The following is a 21,738-nucleotide window of genomic DNA, read 5'->3' as shown; positions in this document are numbered from 1 at the left end:
AACTCCATCTCTACTCTGCTATCCAAATCCTATCAGAATTAAATTATCTATAGAGTTTTGAAATATCATTCCAATCTATCAGAAAGTTATCTTTGCCTTAAATCCTATTCTACTTTTAATTTTTAAAAGAGTTTAACACTTAGTATAAGTTTTTCATCTTTCCCCATGAGTTCTTTAAGGCTAGGGACATGCTTTTTTTTTTTTAAACAAAAAAAAGTATTTTTAATTTCTTAGTGGGCTAATATTTCTAGGGTTGTAGTAAAGAGTCAACAGATACTTTAATTAATTTAATATCAGGGAACAAAAGTTTAGCTGACCAATTTAGCTCTGAACAATCCCAGAAAGAGAAGATTCTTGCAACTGTGTTTATTGGTGGAGAATTAACCCTCCAGGTCAAGTCTTCAAATACAATAGAAATTGTGATATTCTCAGCAACTAAATCTCATTCATTTATTTGGTTCTCTGACTACTGCTGAAAAAACACACATTCTATCAATTTTTAGAGGACTTATTCTACTTGGAAATTCAATATACACTGTCAAAAGTGATTGTCTCTTAAAAAACCAACCCCCTTATTACGTAAAATTATCTGGAAGAAATCAAGGTTTACTTGTGTTAGGTAGTTAGAATAGGAAAAAGGAGTACAAAATGGCAGTGGCTAAAAGACAAAGAAGGGAAAAGCCCACGAAAATAGAACAAAGGAAGGTCTGAGGACCAGAGTGAGGACCTCAGGTAAACCAAACAGCCCTCCTGGATAGCCCAATTTACAAACAGCAGGCTCAGGGGGAGGGTAAAAAATATAAAAAGAGGAGCCAAAACTGAGCCGGGGGCTTCTCTTTGCATCTTTTGCGTCGGCCCGCCCTCATGGCCCGAGGATGTATTTTCCTTTGCTTTCTAAATAAAACTGAGCTGTAACACCGATTCATCCATCACTTCAAATTTTTGCTGCAGTGAGACAGAACCGAAGAAATTACATGCTCCCCTGACACATAATAAAGTGGCAGCTAATAAAGTAATCCTCAAAATTCAAAGTATTTCACCCAGGCAGTTTCTACAGTCAGAAATCTACTTATTTCCAAGGATCAGGCCAATGAAAACTGTGAGCACAGGTCAGGTATTTAGCAGATTTACTGGCAGGTTATGAAGCATGTTTTCCCCACTGCTTTCTCCTCCTATCCTTCAGCTCCTCTCTCCATCTTTGCCACTGTTTACAAAGTATTGGGCAGGTCATCATCTTTCCATTTCTGAAAGTTGTGCCTGAAACCATTTAGCTAAGATTGGGACTCAAACTCTCGTGGCAGGGACTCTATGCTATGCTTAGTCACTTAGTCATGTCCGACTGGGACTTGAGCCTGGCCTAAAGCCACGGTGCCTGGCTTCAGGACCTAATGAAGCTCAGGCTCTTGATGCCTTATTGAAAAAAAATCTCAGTGAGAGACACAGGGATAGGTAAGACGTGGATTTGTTTGGATTCAGAGAGAAGCACGCTCAGGATGTGGGCCATCACAGAGGGGAGCAGCCGTGGAATGTGATGTGGTTAGTTTTTGTGGGCTGGGTGATTTCACATACTAACGAGTGGGAGGATCATTCCAACAGTTGGGGAACCACCCACTCCTCCGTCTTCTGACAGTGCCTTGGAACTGAGCTGGCGCCTCTGGGTATGTCATTTAGCTTGCAGATTGAGGATCAAGGCTTAGTTGAATTTGACTAGTCATCTTGGACCCATATGATTTTAATCATATTATGTTATGCCCTTGGGCTATGTCATTTTTTCAAAAGTTGGGCCCTGCCCCTTTCTCTCCTGTTGCATGCCCTTTTCCTGAGCCCCCTCTGGGCTTACAATGTTGCCTTTACAATCTTCTGCAGGGACAACTAGAAAATAGCTGGCCCTTGGGAGAGAAATACTGTATAATATCCAATCTCTCTAGATAGTCAGGCCTTCATCTTCCATGTTTCTTACAACATGTGCATCAACAGCGTTACTCAGTAAACCCACTAGGGCCGATGACAGGCACATAATGCCTGCTAAAAGTCCATCTATTGGTGGCATCTCTTCAAGGGCAATTGGGCTTACAGGGATAATGTTTGCCATTTTGCGAGTTAGCCCTGCAGGTCCGTTTGGACCCAAATCCTTACCACCCTTCTCCTAAAGTTACATAGGAGACATACCCCTGGATCAAACCTCCATTCCACTTTTATGGAACAGCTAGTTTGTTGCCTCTTATCAATTTGTTCTTAAGCCACTTCCTAACTCCTACAACCAGGACACTGCCCCCATGTAGGCAATATCACTACACTCCGCTTATTATTAAAATACTCTTAATGCCCCATAGCAGGACCAGATAACCCACTCCTTTGTCACTACTTCTGTTATTACCTAAAGTGGGTCTATGACAATAAAATATTTACCATTGGAAACACCCTAAGCTGCTCTTATGGAGGACTAGGGGAGGAAATCAGTGACTTACATTTCCTCAGAGCAATGAGAGGATAAGGCTTATGGTTGTTTTACCAGGTTCCCAGTCTCAGGGCACAGGCTAGGAAAGCTTTATATCATGGTACCTATTCCCATCCACAGTGGACAAACCAGCAAAGAGTTAAGATTGCAACCCCTTAATCCTTCCTGAGTGACTGAACTGACCGAATCCTTCCCAGCACTAGTGGTGCTGGAGACCTTCGAGACGCCCAACTCCAGCCTAGGGATCCCAGGAGGTCAACCTGCCTCGACCTGCCTAGGGATCTGATCCCTGGGAAGTTGGCACACTTCAGCCTGCTCGGGGATCCACCAGCTTGGGGTCCCAGAGGTCAACGTGCCCCGACCTGCCCAGGGACACAATTCTCTGGAGGCCGACATGCCTCAACCTGCCTGGGGATCTGCACCCTGACTCGGGTCGCCCGGCTCTCAGGTTGCAACAATACTGGGTAGGATAAGCTTCAGAAAGACTCACTCCTAAGGAAGTCCACCCATAAAATAGAAGGAGGCCTATTAGTTGGGACTGTGCCTGGTCTCAGCAATAATTGAGGAGTCCAAGGAGAACCCTATTGTTTTTCTGGAAAGTCTAAAAGAGGCCCTCCAAAAGTTTACCAATCTGGACTTAGACTCTTATAAGGGACAGGTGATTTTAAAGGACAAATTTCTGTCCCTATGTGCATCAGCTATCAGGATAAAGTTACAACAGCCCCAGTAGCAGGACCCCGCTGCCTCTTTAGATGAGATGGTCCAGGCAGCCACCAGTACTTTTTATAACAGAGAACAGGAGAGAGAGTCCAAGGCCCAGGAGAGGGAGAGAAAGAAAGAGACAAGGCATGCCCAGATGCTGGCCGCCCTCCAGGGAAGCCCTACGGCAAACCCCGAGTCCTTGAAGGACAAGGCATAGGGCAAATGCCTAATCTATAGACAGGTGGGACATTGGGCCAAAGAGTGTCCAAACCATGACAAGTCTCATAAAATGGCTTGCTACAGTAAATGCCATTAATTGGAACATTGGGTGGCACTCTGCCCTCAGGACTCAAGAATCTCAAGGTCAAATGCCAAGCCTTCCCTCAAGATGGTTCAACAGGATTGAAGCGGCCCACTCCAGCCAGCCCGCCTGTCACAGATAACCATCAACAGGGCTGGAGCCAAGGGTGCAACTGGAGGTGGCAGGTAGGTCTGAGAATTTCTTGGTTGACACAAGGGCTACCTACTCTGTCCTGACCTCCTGCTCCACAGCCTTCTCCCCCCAGACCTGTACCTTTTTGGGTGCTACAGGAAAAACAATTACAAAAAGATTCACCTGCGCACTTCTTTGTTGCTGGGATGGACAACTATTTTCCCATCAGTTTGTGGTGGTCCCTGAGTGTCCTACTCCCTTATTGGGAAGAGATCTTTCCCTGCCTTCGAAATCTTGCAGCTATTGCAGACCTGATAGAAGACACTTTAAAACTCTATTTTGGGGGCAAACTAACTATTTTTACCAGCAACCAAGTGAAACAACTCCTGATGGGTGAGGCCATTTATGGATGTGTGATCAAAGGTGCCTCAGATATCAAGTCGAGCTGATGGAAACTCCAGGACTGACCATATCCCCTTGTGAGGTTCTTAACCCAGCCACCTCCTGCCTACCCCTGAGGGCTCTCTCCCCTTTCACTCTTGCCTAGAAATCTTGGACCATCTGACAAAACCTCAAGAGGGATTGTTGGAAGATCCTCTGACCAATCCTGAGGAAATCTGGTACACTGATGAAAGCAGCTTTGTCTTAGATGGAAAAGAGAGCCGGATAAGCAGTAGTCTCCAATTTTGAGACCATAGAGGCTAAACCTTTGCCACCAGGTACTTCAGCCCAATTAGCTGAGCTCATAGCCCTGATTCAAGCTTTAGAGCTGGGAAAAGGAAAAAGAGTAGCCATTTACACTGACTCCAAGTATGCCTTTCTGGTGCTACATGCATATGCTGCTATTTGGAAAGACAGAGGCCACTTGACCACCCAATTGTCCCTAATCAAATGTGGTGATCAAATCCTCAGGCTCTTAACAGGCAGTCCATCTGCCCACTGAGGTTTCAGTCTTCCAACAGGGAGACACGTCAGGTTTCAGTCAGGACACCAACAGGGAGCACGGAAGTGGCATGAGAGAGCCAAGCAGCTGATCAGGCAGCTAAGGGAACAGCGTTACAGAACCATGACCTAATAGGGGTTGCCACCCTAGTTCCACAGACTAATTTGCCAGAAACTCCTTCATATACTGAAGGTGAGACTTTTAAATCTAAGAGTGAAGGCTTTCAAGAAGATCATATGGGTTGGTTCCAAAGGGAAGGGCTCCTTTTTCTGCCTGGGAACCTCCAATGGAAGTTGGTTAACTCCTTACATGCCACCACTCATTTAGGAGAAAAGGCCCTCCAAAGATTACTAGAAAGGTCCTCCAGAGGAACAGGTCTCCAAACGACTATAAGGCAAGTGGTCTCCTCTTGTCCCACTTGCCAATTAAACAATCCCCCCAAGGAGCTCAAAGACCCCAGCTGGCCCAGCCCGTCCAATGATGTGGCACCTACCCAGGAGAGGACTGGCTGATGGACTTTACCCAGATGCCAGTTTCTTAAGGGTATAAATACCTATTAGTCATGATAGATACATTCGCAGGATGGATTGAAGACTTTCACACCCAGACTGAGAAGCCTGAGGAGGGTGTAAAAAAAAAAAAAAATTGCTCCATGAAACCATTACAAGATTTGGTCTGCTTGGGTCATTACAAAGTGACAATGGGACATCATTTACTTCTATGATCACCCAAGGGGTCTCTAAAGCATTGGGCATTACTTATTATTTCCATTGTGCCTGGAGGCCTCAGTCTTCAGGAAAAGTAGAAAGAGCCGACCAGTTCTTAAAATCAGCGATAAAAAAGATAACTGGGGAGACCTCCCTGGGATGGAAGGAGGCTCTACCAATAGCTCTCCTCTGCACCCGTATTGCCCCTAAGGAACAGGTTGGTCTTAGTCATTATGAGATGCTATATGGGAGACCTTTTGTTTATATCAATAACCTCTTCCTAAATCCAGAGGTTCGGATCCTCTGGTCTTATACCATGGCCGTTGGACAATCCCAACAATTTATATGCTTGTGGGGTGTCAACCAGCACCCTAAAGATTCTAAAGAGCCACCATTATATGCTCCAGGGACTCAAGTCCTAATTAATATCTGGAAAGATGGGTCCCCAACAGCTCCACTCCAGCCCACATGGAACGGCCCCTACCCTGTAATACTTTCTACCCCCACAGCAGTCAAGGTACCAGGACACGACTCCTGGATTCACTACTCATGAGTCAAGCCATGGAAAAAAAACAGAAGAGGACACTCAGTCCACCTGTGAGCCCCTGGGAGATCTCAGATTCCTATTCAGAACTACAAATGAGTGCCATTCCAATGAACACCCCAAAATTAAGTTTCTGGGGACAGCTCTAAAGAGCCAATGCAGCTTGGAAGGTGTTGTACTCCAAAATAGAGAGGAGATAGATCTCCTGATCCCTGAACAAGGACGGACTTGAGCCATCTTGAATGAGACGTGTTGTTTCTGGGTAAATACCTCCAGCTAAGTTAAAAAAGTCTCACAGTCCTCAAGAAAAACATTCTAGATCCTACAGGACCTCAGAGAACAAGCTGGAGAGTTCTTGGGGTGGCTACAGTCTCTTTTTGGGGGATCCTTCTCCTGACATGGAGGGAATTTGGAGGTGGTTAATGCCCCTACTAATCCTTGTTATCACCATATTGATGCTGTTTATGATTACTCCATATATTATCAATTGTCTAACCCATTTCGTCTCTGTCCAGGCCAACAGGCTACAATGTGCACTGCCAGTTTAACAAGGATATATAAAACTACAGCCGACCACAGAAAATATCACTCACCCTAAGATGGACACCGCTATAAGGACTCTGAGGTTTGAGACTAGCAAGAGGGGGAGGCCCAATGTCCCTTGCCATCCCAGTTCATCAGGAAGTAGCCAGAGAGACCTTGACGCCCCTATTCCCAAAGAATTGGGCCTCCCATCTCTTGAGGGGTGAATGTTAGGTAGTTAGAATAGGAAAAAGGGGTCCAACATGGTGGTAGCTAAAACACAAAGGAGGGAAAAGCCAGTGAAAATAGAACAAAGGAAGGTCTGAGGACCAGAGTGAGGACCTCAGGTAGAACAAACAGCCCTCCTGGCTAGCCCAGTTTACACAGGGCAGGCTCAAAGGGAGGAGAAAAACATAAGAAGAGGAGCCAAAAGTGAGCCGGGGGCTTCTCTTCTCTTCGCATCTTTTGGGTCGGCCTGCCCTCATGGCCCAAGGATGTATTTTCCTTTGCTTTCTAAATAAAACTGAGCTATAACACCGATTCATCCATCGCTTCAAATTTTTGCTGCAGCGAGACAGAACCAAGGAAATTACATGCTCCCCTGACACATAATAAAGTGGCAGCTAATAAAGTAAACCTCAAAATTCAAAGTATTTCACCCAGGCAGTTTCTACGATCAGAAATCTACTTATTTCTGGGACTAGGTCTTCTGTTGCTTTCAGAATAGCAAACATAGCCTCATATTGGTGGCTAAAACCCAAGTACATAGAAGAAAGAATTTGCACTGCATCTGGTCTCTGAATTACTTAAAAGCATATTTAGACATAATGAGTGTAGCGATTGCACTTCATCAGAAGGATTTATCGACCGTCATTATTTTATCATCCAATCTAACGCTAAGTATTTCTTTTTGAGAAAAACCAGAAACTGAATATATTGAAATATTCCATGAGCTAAAGGATGCCTTATGTGTAAGCACAGTAGTGCTCTGGATTTAATCATTCATAGAATGATATTTCTACACATAGACGATGGCTATTTTAACACTGAGTCTTTCCAAACTGTTCCCTCTTCTCTCCGGCATGGACAGATAAAGACGATTGTGTAAAACACCGTTTTTGGACCAGATTACTTGTCCATGAACTTGAAGCTTAGAGAGTGCTTCTTCAGGCACTTGGTCATGGGGTTGTAGAGTATTAAACACTACAGAGGGTAGAGCAGCAACTAAGACTTAAGCAGTGGTAATCCCTAAGGAGAAATCACTTTTTTTCAACAATACTCACTCAGCTACCACATCTATAGAACAGGGAGACAGGTTGTTGTTTAGTCGCTAAATTGTTTTGTGACCTCATGGACTGTAGTCCGCCAGGCTCCTCTGTCCATGGGATTTCCCAGGCAAGAATACTGGAGTGGGTTGCCATTTCCTTCTCCAGGGGACCTTCCTGATCTGGGGGTCCAACAGCAGTCTCCTGCCTCGGTAGGAGCCACCAAGGAAGCCCCGTATATTCTGTTACCTGCAGACAAAATGCTCCTTGATGTTCAAGACAAATGAAGCTATGTGACTGACTTATGGCCAGCTGCCTGCTGGCTGCATGTGAGACCCTGGTTTCCCTGGTTTTAGGATCCACCCCAGCACCATATCCCAAGATGACCTCCTGGCATTACCCTTCTATGATCCTCCGTGCAGAAAAAGTGTATGTTTAACCTTGTTTAATCCAACTATCTCCAACTTTATTTGTATACCTCTTAAGAGACAACACACACACACAAAAACTCAAAAACAAAAGTTTGGCAAGTGTTGCGCCAATGTGCAAAAATCATTATAGTGGTAGGATTCTTAATTCTTAAGGTGTCATGGAGTAGTAGGGAAACTATGGAGGTATAAAGTTGGGTGGAAAATAAGGATACAAATTGCTTTAAATTATAAAGTCTCACATGCAAATATATATATGAAAACCTTTACTGGAAATATTAAGCTGAAATGTTAGCAATGACTATCTCTAGGATATTTACAAGTTATATTTAGGTTTTGTTGGGAAACTTTTTCATATATACATATACGCACAAATAGTTACTTTTATGATTGGGAAAATCTGGATTTTCCATGAAAAAAAGTCAAATGTTAATCCAAACAAGTCTATTGTATCTTTCAAATTTTAAGAAGTAAAAGAGTAACTTTCAAATAACATTTATACTTTATTATATTCAAAGATAATGAACTCCATATTTCACTGAATTCATTTCTTTCTTTTGGAAATTTTTTTTTGTTGATATTTTTAAAACCTCTCATGTTCCCATTCTTACCATTAGGTGGCAAGCATTTACCATTCTTTGGTGAAATAGTGATTCAGTCCTCCCAGATGCTTATATTATGAATGCATCTGAGACAAATAACATTTACATCTACACATGGCTGATTCTAAAGGAATAAAAACTTGATCAGGAGACAACAAAATGAATTTTTGACATATCTAAATTAGGTAAAGGAGGACAAAAGGAAGAAGGGCAGCCAAACACCCAAAATTAAATTTATTTAAAAATATGATAATCACAAAACATATATTTTATAGTGTTAATCATAGATCTATCATCATTTTTCAGTATCATGTCACATGTTTTAAGTATTGTTCCAATTCTATAATTAGGTGCATGCTAAGTCGCTTCAGTCGTTTCCAATTCTTAGAGACCCCATGGACTGTAGCCCACCAGACTCCTCTGTCCATGAGATTCTCCAGGCAAGAACACTGGAGTGGGTTGCCATTTCTTTCTCCAGGGCATCTTCCTGGACCTAAGGACTGAACCTGTATCTCTTATGCCTCCTGCACTGGCAGGCAGGTTCTTTACCACTAGCACGACCTGGAGATATTTAATTCATAACTGCTGTTTTAATGCACCAACACTAAAGTTAATTCTATTCAGGTTATTTCTTTCTTCACCCATTACACTTCTTTTTAAGCCCAGAAAGCCACTAAATACTACTCAGAGAATATTAAAACAAAATGGAAATAAAAACTGTCAGATATCTCTCTGAAACATTGATATTTCAAATACCTGTGCTTTCTGATTAATAAAACTATCATTTGGAAGATGAGTTCAAAATCAAAATTACATTGTATTTCATCAAGAAAATTTGGAAATAGAAGTGATGCTTGATCCTGTTTTTCTTTTAAAATTATTTTTATCATCTGGGGCTTCCCTGGTGGCTCAGTGGTAAAAGAATCTACCTGCCAATGCAGAAGGCATGGGTTCAGTCCCTGATCCAGGAAGATCCCACATGCAAGGAGCAATTAAGCCTGTGTTCCTAGGCCTGTGCTTGCAAAAACAGGTCAGTACAATGAGAAGCGTGGGCACCACAACTAGGGAAAAGCCCTCGAGGTAACAAAGATCCCGCAGAGCCAAAAATAAATAAATAACTTAAAAAAAAAAAAAACTAACTCAAAAAAATCATTTTATCATCTAAAAACTGGGGTTTACAGTCCCCCATTTCTGGATTATAGGAAACAGGCTCCATTCAGCCTCCAGGACCTTCCCTGAGTTCCCAGGAGCAGGTTTAAACAGATGCTAATTAGGGAAGACAGGAACAGTCAGAGGAAACAATGGTGCAACCTAGGGGCAGAATCCAGGTTCCCCCTCCAGGGATATACTTAACAGTTTCCCAGATACTAAAACCCCCACCAGGTGGGAGAAATTAACAGCAGGATGCCCCACGCCCACCAGCATGTCGACTCCAGACTGATTGGAACCAGAAGGTCAATGATGTTGATATTCACTTACCTCCCCACCAGCCCATTAGAACAATGTTCATAAGCTGATCACACCCTTTTTGAATCAAACTTCTCTCTTGCCCCTCCAGGTCAGGACACATTTTGAAGGCATTAGCCTGCTGTGGCCCACTTGCCTGGCAAAGCAGTAAAGCTGTTTCCTACTTCACCCAAAGCTCTCCGTCTCTGAGACTTAGTGAGTATCTGGGTTTGTGTGTGTTAGTCACTCAGTTATGTCTGACTCTTTGTGATTCCACGCACTCTAGCCCACCAGGCTCCTCTGTCCATGAAATTCTCCAGGCAAGAATATTGCAGTGGGTTGCAATTTTCTTCTCCAAAGAGCCTGAATTTGCCTTCATTCTCAGGGGCTCATTCTTCTGGCTCTGACTCATATAAGAGATAAGGGTTTATTGTGTGCATCCAGACCCCAGGTGACTTCCCCACTTTGCATCTTAATTACCTTCTCAAATTGTACATGGCTGGAAGGGCTCACAGAACACGTTACCACCCCACTCCTCTTAATCACTCCCTGCCTCAATTCTGTCTTCACACACCCTCCTGACGTGAATAATGGCACCTCCTCAGCTCCAGGCTAAAGGTTCAGGGTCATATTTGGATCCCCTCTGCCCTGATGCCCTCAGCAGACTGTCCTGTAGGTCTGCCAGCTCTCTCTCGACTCCAGTAATGTCTCCACTGGTATGACAGAACCAGCTTTCACTGATGGGCTCCTACTTGGATCCATGGAGACAGTGAACAGAGAAGCCTTGGACATTTAAGTGTAAATCAGGTGGAGGTTCACTCCCTTTTCAGTTCACTTCAGTTGCTCAGTCATGTCTGACTCTTTGCGACCCCATGGACTGCAGCATGCCAGGCTTCCCTGTCCATTACCAAATCCTGGAGTTTACTCAAACTCATGTCCATTGAGTCAGTGATGCTATCCAACCATCTCATCCTCTGTTGTCCCCTTTTCCTCCTGCCTTCAATCTTTCCCAGCATCAGGGTCTTTTCCAATGAGTTGGTTCTTCACATCAGACAGCCAAAATACTGGAGTTTCAGTTTCAGCATCAGTACTTCCAATGAATATTCAGGACTGATTTCCTCTACAATGAACTGGATTGATCTCTCTGCAGTCCAAGGGACTCTCAAGAGTCCCAACACCACAGTTCAAAAGCATCAATTCTTTGGTGCTCAGCTTTCTTTATAGTCCAAATCTCACATCCATACACAACTACTGGAAAAACCATAGCTTTGACTAGACGGACCTTTGTTGGCAATGTCTCTGCTTTTTAATATGCTGTCTAGGTAGGTTATAGCTTTTCTTCCAAGGAGCAAGTGTCTTTTAATTTCATGGCTGCAGTCACCACCTCCAATGATTTTGGAACCTGAAACAATAAAGTCTGTCACTGTTTCCATTGTTTCCCATCTATTTGCCATGAAGTGATGGGACCAGATGCCATGATCTTAGTTTTCTGAATGTTGAGTTTTAAGCCAACTTTTTCACTCTCCTCTTTCACTTTCATCAAGAGGCTCTTTAGTTCTTCTTTGCTTTCTGCCATAAGGGTTGTGTCATCTGCATATCTGAGGTTATTGATATTTCTCCTGGCAATCTTGATTCCTGCTTGTACTTCATCCAGCTCAGCATTTCTCATGATATACTCTGCATATAAGTTAAACAAGCAGGGGGACAATATACAGCCTTGACGTACTCCTTTCCTGATTTGGAACCAGTCTGTTGTTCTATGTCCAGTTCTAACTGTTGCTTCTTGACCTGCATACAGATTTCTCAGGAGCCAGGTCAGGTGGCCTGGTATTCCAATCTCTTTCAGAATTTTCCACAGTTTGTTGTGATCCACACAGTCAAAGGCTTTGGCATGATCAATAAAGCAGAAGATTTTCTAGAACTCTCTTGCTTTTTTGATGATCCAGTGGATATTGGCAATTTGACCTCTGGTTCCTCTGCCTTTTCTAAATCCAGCTTGAACATCTAGAAGTTCACAGTTCAAGGACTGTTAAAGCCTGGCTTGGAGAATTTTGAGCATTACTTGGCTAGCATGTGAGATGAGTGTAATTGTGCAATAGTTTGGGCATTCTTTGGCATTGCCCTTCTTTGGGATTGGAATGAAAACTAACCTCCAGTCCTGTGGCCACTGCTGAGTTTTCCAGATTTGCTGGGATACTGAATGCAGCACTTTCATAACATCATTTTTTAGGATTTGAAATAGCTCAACTCAAATTCTATCACCTCCGCTAGCCACAGGATGAAAAAGCAAAAAGGTATGACACTGAAAGATGAACTCCCCAGGTCGGTAGGTGCCCAATATGCTACTGGAGATCAGTGGAGAAGTAACTCCAGAAAGAATGAAGAGATGGAGCCAAAGCATAAACAATACCCAGTTATGGATGTGATGGGTGATAGAAGTAAAGTCTGATGCTGTAAAGAGCAATATTGCATAGGAACCTAGACTGTTAGGTCCATGAATCAAGGCAAATTGGAAGTGGTCAAACAACAGATAGCAAGAATGGACAATGACATTTCAGGAATCAGTGAACTAAAATGGACTGGAATGGCTATCTGAACTTAACTCAGATGACCATTATATCTACTACTGTGGGCAAGAATCCCTTAGAAGAAATGGAGTAGCCATCATAGTAAACAAAAGACTCTAAAAATGCAGTACTTGGATGCAATCTCAAAAATGATAGTATGATCTCTGTTTGTTTCCAAAGCAAACCATTCGATATCACAGTAATCCAATGTCCTGACCAGTAATGCTGAAGTTGAATGGTTTTATGAAAACCTACAAGACCTTCTAGAACTAACACCAAAAAAAAGATGTTGTTTTCATCATAGCGGACTGGAATGCAAAAGTAGGAAGTCAAGAGCCCCCTGGAGTAACAGGCAAATTTGGCCTTGGAGTACAGAATGAAGCAGGGCAAAGGCGAATAGAGTTTTGCCAAGAGAACACACTGGTCATAGCAAATACCCTCTTCCAACAACATAAGAGAAGATTCTACACATGGACATCACCAGATGGTCAATACCGAAATCAGGTTGATCATATTCTTTGCAGCCAAAGATGGAGAAGCTCTATACAGTCAGCACAAACAAGACTGGGAGCTGACTGTGGGTCAGATCATGAACTCCTTATTGCCAAATTCAGACTTAAATTGAAGAAAGTAGGGAAAATCACTAGATCATTCAGGCATAACCTAAATCAAATCCATTACGATGATACAGTGGAAGTGAGAAATAGATTTAAGGGCCTAGATCTGATAGACAGAGTGCCTAAAGAACTATGGACAGAGGTTCATGACATTGTACAGAAGGCAGTGATCAAGACCATCCCCAAGAAAAATAAATGCAAAAAGGCAAAATGGTTGTCTGACAAGGCCTTACAAATAGCTGAGTAAAGAAGAGAAGCAAAAGAGAAGGAGAAAAGGAAAGATATACCCATTTGAATGCAGAGTTCCAAAGAATAGCAAGGAGAGATAAGAAAGCCTTCCTCAGTGATCAGTGCAAAGAAATAGAGGAAAACAATAGAATGGGAAAGACTAGATACCTCTTCAAGAAAATTAAAGATACCAAGGGAACATTTCTTACAAAGATGGGCACAATAAAGGACAGAAATGGTATGGACCTAACAGAAGCAGAAGATATTAAGGAGAGGTGGCAAGAATACACAGAACTATACAAAAAAGATCTTCACAACCCAGATAATCACGATGGTGTGATCACGCACCTACAGCCAGACATCCTGGAATGCGAAGTCAAGTGGGCCTTAGGAAGCATCACTCCCTTTTAAAACACTCCAAAACCTTCCCAGTAAAGTGAGATCAAATCCCAAACTCCTTAGCACCGACTGTGTGTTTTGGGGTTTCTTCCGGCACACGGATGCATGCTCAGTCTCTAAACTGTGTCTGACTCTTTGGGACCCCTGGATGGTAGCCCGCCAGACTCCTCTGTCCATGGGCTTTCTAGGCAAGAATACTGGAGTGGTTGCCATTTCCTCCTCTAGGGGATCTTCCCAACGGAGGGACTGAACCCGTGTCTCCTGCATCGCAGGCAGATTATTTCCCACTGAGCCATCTGGGAAGCTCCTTTTCCTTACCCCAGGTCTTTACCCAGCTTCTTCCTGAGCTCCAAGGTTGCAACCCAAACAACCCAGGGCACTCATGTCCACATTGTTCTCCAGCACGTTACCTTATATTGTGTTTTTCCACAATTCGTATTAGGGTTTATCTTTTTAAATTAACTCACTCGCACATCATTAGCTTCCTTTTATAAGAATGAGAAGCAAGGGACTTGTTCTCCTCACTGCCTTATCACTGGGGCTCAGAACAACAGGTTCTTATATGGTAGGTCTTTAAATACTTGCTAACTAGATATCAGAGTAAAACTCCTTTAAGTAGTAAAATGGATATGAAGTGCCATCTTCTCATTAAATTCTAACAATGCTTTTAATTTCTAAGGAATAGCTAAATTTTTCTTATGCACTTGATGGAAGAAAATATCTAAAACATCAGAGATCCCAATTATGAGTAAGCATCTGAGTCAGCGTTCAAGACTCAAAAACTATATTAAAAATGTATAACTTGCTGCTCAGTATGATTTTTAACGGTGAGATCAGAATTATAGAAAAAGAAAAGGAAATACATGCATATATACATATACATATAGGCATTAGAATTGCCTCCTAAAACAAATGCTTTGTTTTTCCCAAAATGAATGGAATAATTTCCCTGCCACCATACTTTAAACATGAAACGTATCTTGGACTATGCCATTAGAGGAAATGCCATTTTACTTGAAAAATGCTGACTAGATTTGAGGCCAGAAATAGATTTGTGCATCTTTTCTTCATCTCTTTTATCATCTTCATATATTTTTTTTGAAAAATCAATATCTGTTTCCAAAACTCTATGTTCCAATGTGACTTAGTTATCAGTCAAGATATTCAGTATTTTTATTAAGCTATAGCTTAATCTTTTCTTTTCTAATACAAGGAGTTCTATCCACAATCTAATCCCACTAACATTTATTAGATCCCCCAATGTTTCCTCTAAAATTACATATTCCTACAGTTCTAAGAAATATGCTACTACAAAAAGAGAAGCATCTTCATGAGAATATTATAATGCATGGATAGAGACTACCTCCTTCCTCACAGAGGGCACTGACCACTTCATGATTTATCCATTCCATTTGATGCCAAGAAATCATTACATAGTTTTATACTCTGATTATGTCTTCATTGGGTCAAGTATCTGATGATTTATACATTGTGTGCAATCAGATATCACTCTAGTTACAATAACTAGGATATTATATTTCTCTGGGGTCTGCACTCTGATTATTATTAGGACTTGGGTGTGGGCCTCAGGGCTTGTTTCCACAGGTGATGACCACACGTCTGCAACAGTTGTTAGTATAGACCCAGCATTCTGTTCAAGGTGTTAATGCATATTTAGTTTCATTATTGAACATGCCAACTCCCAAAGGTGGACTTGCAGTGTAGTTGTTGTTTAGTCACTCAGTCGCGACAGACTCTTTGCCAAGCTCTGTCAAGGAGCCTGCCAGGCTCCCCCGTCCATGGGATTTCCCAGGCAAGAATTGGGTAGGTTGCCATTTTCTTCTCCAGGAGATCTTCCCAACCCAGAGATAGAACCCAAGTCTCCTGTGTCTCCTACATTGGCAAGCAGGTTCTTTACCAGTGAGCCTCCAGGGAAGCCCAGGACTTGCAGTAAATAATTAAAGCCATGCATCAAAGGATGAGATGGTTGGATTGCATCACTGACTCTATGGACATGAGTTTGAGCAAGCTCTGGGAGTTGGTGATGGACAGGAGGGCCCAGTGTGCTGCAGTCCATGGGGCTGCAGAGAGTCAGACATGACTGAGTGACTGAACTGAAGATAATGACTTTTGATCTCAGCACATGACCCAAACTTGTAAATGTGTTTGGCCTAGACTTTCCTAGAAGGAAAATTAAATGCTACAGTTTTGATTTGATTACTATCAAATTTTTTTTGGTGTATTTTTCCAGAATGTTACTGAACTCTATGCACTTTTAGAGTAATAATCAAATTATAATCTACACACTTTTTTTTAACTTTAGGATGCATTAAATTTAGCTTATTGAGGTGATATGGTAATTTTACTTGTGCATTACAAAATGGAGAATTTGTACTACCTAGGACAGAATGCAGACTGGGTACAAGAAGCAGCTGGCAGGCCAAACCGTGTTCCAGACAAGACAGGATAGGGCGATAAAACTGAACAGTGAAATAATCACCAATTACCATGACAGAAGAGTAAGGATCCTACTAGTATAAACAAAAGCTGGAGGGGAGAAAAAAAACTATATAAGAAGAGAATTTGGTTTCTTAGAATGCAGGGTTTAAGTGGATAATATACTGAAGTACTTGAGGAAGTGTGTGGTGGGAGGAACAGAGTTCCAGATACAAGGGAATGTCTGCTGAAATGAGTCACACATTTGAATTCAATTTGAATGAGTGAGGCTGCACCTTGAGAGGAGCAACCCTCTTATTCATCTTTGTGCCATCAGTGCCTGGTGCTTCCGTGTTTACCGAAGGAACGAGAGAATGAATGGAGGAACACAAAGGAGTAGAAAACCAGACCCTTGTCAAGGACGAGAACTTTCAAACTTCTCTCAAAAGGGCATAACGATTGTTATCAATATTTGTAGTATATAGTCAGACCAACCAGGATGTCCAGTGCACTTCTATATACTGATAACAAACTATCCAAAAGAGAAATTAAGAAAACAATCCCATTTACAATTACATCAAAATGAATAAGATAACCTAGGAATGAATTTAACCAAGGACGTGAAGGACATAAACTTAAGACACTGGTGAAGGAAGTCTCTTATGATCAAAATCCATTGACTAAGGATCTTATTTATAGTTGCAAAATAATTTCTACCATATAATGTACTTTAATTACAAAATCATATCTCAAGCTACAGAGGTTCTGCTTATCTCAAGGGGAGAAAGGTTGTAAGACTCCAATACCTTGGTCACTGACTCATTAGAAAAAGACCCTGATGCTGGGAAAGGTTGAAGGCAGGAGGAGAAGGGGATGACAGAAGATGAGATGGTTGGATGGCATCACCGACTCAATGCACATGAGTTTGAGCAAACTCCATGAGATGGTGAAGGACAGGGAAGTCTGGCGTGCTGCAGTCCATGGGGTCGCAAAGAGTCAGACACAACTTAGTGACTGAACAACAACAAATACTGAGAGGTGGAAATCTTTTGGATCATCTCATAATTCTGCCTTCCTCAGAACGCTTCAACTCAACTCACTGAAATTAAAAGTTACTGTATATATATGTGTGTGTGTGTGTGTGTATATATATATATTTCTTTACTGTAAATAAACCTGTAGTTTAGATTCTATTATCTTTTGCCATAAATTAATATGAAACTAAATATATAATCTCATTTTAGCAAAGTATTGTAACCATTATTCCCACATCCTTAAAGTGAATAATTTTCTTTTCATCTCTTTTTAGTTGCATGTCTGTTTTTGTCAGAAATATGCTGCACATTAATCAAGCATTAAGTGACTGAAATTTTATTGTGGTCTAAATAAGAGTAGAACAGTTGAAGGTGGAACTTGAGAAGTCACCATGAGATATTACTCAGGGTATTCTCTCATTCTAGTTGCTGCAAATTCTCGGAACACAGAAAAAGACCGGCTCAGAAAGTCTGACTTGTGCCTCACTGTGAAGAGGTACACTTCACTAATGTCTCCATTTTGCATATCCAATACTTAACCTACAGTTCTATCATAATTGATCATGCATTTTCATACATAAGTATGCTCAAAGTTGAAATTATACTAATTCTAATCAATTTTTTAAAAATCTGGATGATTATTCAGAGCAAGACAATGTCTTTATATAAAGTGATGCAAATGTATAAAATTCTATCCTTATAGGCAATCTTAAGTTGAGTTACCAAAATAAAATATAACACACTTTCAATATCACTGTAAGAATTATTCAAAGTGATCTATGTTTATGTCAAGTTGGATTCATTCTTCTTTATCCTCAACTGTGTTTCTAACCTGATGTTTTCCTCCTATTTGTTGATTTTTGACCCAAGAAAGCAAATTAGTCATAATGGTTAATACATTTTCTTCTTCATTTCAGAATATATTTAAAGTTTAAATAAGTCATCTTTCTTAGAGAACACTAGCCAAGGTTATTAATACTTTAAAATTTGAGATCTTTTTTGGGTACCTATATGTGCTTTTCACCTCCATTAGATGAATTGTTTGAGTGGACTGAGGTTGTGAGTAATCTGAGTACAAAATGCCAGTATTAAAAAGATTATAATCAAGTAAGACAGTGCCTCTTTGGCGATAATATTGTTTTTTTTCTCTAGTTGCTGGGTTTCAAAGTTGCTCTGTGGGGTAAAGTCTGGATACTATTCGTCTGAAGCCAATGTCTTTGAGCAGCAGCCAGCAGCAGTGTGATACTATTAATCAAGGCAGCCATCTCAGGTAGAGCTGAGAAAAGGCTGAGTTGAACAGTTAGCAAGACAGTGCAGGCAGGAGTATGCTATTTATGGGAGCGATCCAGTGAAGACATCACATTATTCCTCAAGACACAGTTGAAGGCAAATACTTCTCCATTCAGTGGTCTTATAGTCCTCCCATTATACTAGACGGTATTTGTTGTTGTTGCAAATGCTGGCATTTAACCCAGACTTTTAAAATGCCTCTAATGTGCATGGGAAACCTCAACATCTGATGACTCATAGTAAGAATGTCTGTGCCTCTCTCTTACATACTCATTGTTTGTCTTTTCTGTGATTTATTCAGACACAATGGACATGAGTTTGAGTAAACCCTGAGAGATAGTGAAGGACAGGGAAGCCTGGTGTCCATGGGGTTGAAAGAGTTGGACACAACTTAGCAACTGAACAAAAACAATGAACAACAACAGATTCAAATGCAAAAATAAAAATGATTTGAAAATATATTCCCACTGGCATCCGTTAGTTCCTGGGTTCATATTTTGAGAGCAGAAGCCCCTTGTCATGATTCTACTTTAGTCTGATGTTTATGGTAATGTACGATGCTGTACAATGTATGATTACAGAATGTAACTATGAAACATAAATGTAAGATGCATTAGGTAAGACAGAAGAGTGAAAATTCAGTTTGTAAAGCAAGTAAAACTATGCTGACAAATATGTTTCATGAGTGATGTACATAAGTGCGATCTGCTTTTAACATCATCATTATCTTTAGAAAGTGGGAGCTCTGCTCGTTCCTTAAAGATGACAAAGGTATCCATGGAGACCTGCCAATATCAGGATTCAGGTCTTACATTCTAGCCTCAGTGTTTTTAACAAATCATTGAGCATGGGGTTGGCGGTATTCAGGTGAAGTCAGTTAACCTTCCCTGGGTCTTTTCTTTTTCTGTTTGAATTCCTAAAGTGTTTGGGATTGAAATACATGACTTCTAAGCTCTTATCTAACCTCTAAAATATCTTATGGCCCTAATATAAGACATTTTGACAGACATTAGAATATTATTGAATATGCCCTAAAGCACCTCTCAACACTGAACTGGGGATACCATCTAAGAAATGTGGGAGCTAAGAAAAATATCAAGGTGCTTTCTCATTATTAGAGTAAGAAAGGGCTGGTCACTGATTCACATCTCTAATCTTTATCGCATATGCGTGTTCTGTGCTCACTCATGTCTGACACTTTGCGGCCCCATGGACTGTGGCCCCACAGGGTCCTCTGTCCATGGGATTCTCCAGGCAGGAATGCTGGAGTGGGTTGCCATTTCCTTCTCCCGGGGATCTTCCTGACCCAGGGACTGAACCTGCATTTCTTACATTCCAGCATTGGCAGCTGGGTTTTTTTTTAACTCTAGTATCATCTGGGAAGCACAATACATACACACTATGATACAATCCCATCATTCTTATATAAGTAGAACTTTAAAGACTCACAGATCTTCACCTTTGAATTGAAAGGCACTCTGTCCTCCACACCCCCCGCCCCCCCTGTCCAGCCTAGACACTTGCCCTACACCATTCACACCTGATGAGAACCCATTTCTCACACATTCTTCATTAAAGTTCATTGAATGTTGTAATATCACACTTTCTATGAGCTAGACACTTTTCCCTGAATCACAGTCAAATGGCTTCATATAATTAATTTGACATTAATCTTACTTCTCAGACATTAATCCATACCACCACTCCCCCAAGTTTAAGGTAGTTGTCACATTTTGGACAAAAGAAATCTCTAGGATAGGGATACCTACCCCTTTAGCCTTTTCTAAATGCTTCTGCATCCAAATCAGTTGCTCCTAGCTAATTATTCTGCTCTCATTAATAATACTCAGAAAAGAACAGGCTGTGCAATTTGCATTTTGACCACTGCAGCTTCCTGTGAGCTGCTTACTGCACATTTGTTAACACAAGCTAAGACTGCATTAGAAATTGTTGTCAATTATTTTTAAAAAGTATTGGCTTCTATTGAGTTTAAATGAAATAAAATCTTAGGAAATCCTGGAGCCGGAGTTCCTTTGCTTGACATATGAAACATAAGAAGACATTTTGTAATTTATCCTTACTAAATTATCATGCAGTTTTGATAAAAATTGCATATTTTGTAATATTTTAGTAACTTTATTATATCACTTAATGCATTAACTAGACCTTCCATATATGTTAAACTAGAAAGAAGTTCTTAGTCTATGATTATCCAAGGCTGATAAAAATACTGAATAAAGTATAACTGACCCTCACCAAAGGTACAACCGATTGGATTTAGAAGAGTACTCATTGATGAAAACACCACATGTGCTATCTTCTAACCTGAATTGATTCAAATTCTAAGCAAAAAAATGACAAGATTTTTTTTTCTTTAGATACCCTGCTGAAATAAAGATGTGCTAGCTCTAACATTTTGATCAATTCCTGAAAGGAAGACCAAGATAACAACTTGCTGTTTAAATTTGCAATAATCCAGGATGGGAGACTTAACATTACTCTGTGATGGTATCAAGATTCAGAAAGACTGAGGCACATTCCCTACTTTTGGTGCCATAGAATTCTCCAACTGGGTAAGTAGAGAACAATTTAAAGTCAAAACCATTCATTCATGGTGCAAGGAAATCATCTACTACATTTAACATTTTTGGATCAAAAAAAAAAAAAAAAAAAAAAAGATAGTGGCTGCTGCAGCTAACTTTGAGAAATCCTTGACATTTCAAAAACATTTTGTCTTTTTTTTTTTAATGTACAGTTTCAAATGACAAGGTACTGATTCCTTAAAGCTGAATTTCTTAGGGTTATTTTTCCTTTGCACAAATTTATCAAGCATAAATTACTCAGGGTTTCTGAAGAACATTCCAAATATATGTCTATTCATATGACTCATTATTTGTAAGAACATGATTTTTTAAATGTGCTGTGCTTTTGCCCCTAACTCTGGGTATCATTCATTGTGCCATTTAAACTATTTCCTGGAACTTTTTCTGTTTACTCTCTTCCCAATCAATTCTTCCTCTTTGTCTAGTTTACCTGGAACTCTGCAGCCACAGACCTATTTAAAATCAATGGGACTGCAAGAGCAGTTTACTAAAGAGAACCTACCAAATATTTTTA

General features: G+C 40.9%; 1 protein-coding gene across 1 annotated transcript in view; it reads right to left on the bottom strand.

Annotated features, from left to right (window-relative positions):
* The window catches only part of NETO1 (neuropilin and tolloid like 1), a 100,811-nt gene that overhangs the window by 8,870 nt on the left and 70,203 nt on the right, over positions 1–21,738 (bottom strand). The gene's annotated exons all lie outside the window — the stretch shown is intronic.

The sequence above is a fragment of the Dama dama genome, chromosome 27 (genome assembly GCF_033118175.1).
Source record: "Dama dama isolate Ldn47 chromosome 27, ASM3311817v1, whole genome shotgun sequence".
Classification (NCBI taxonomy): Eukaryota; Metazoa; Chordata; class Mammalia; order Artiodactyla; family Cervidae; genus Dama; species Dama dama.
This window is presented reverse-complemented; position numbering and strand designations above follow the sequence as displayed.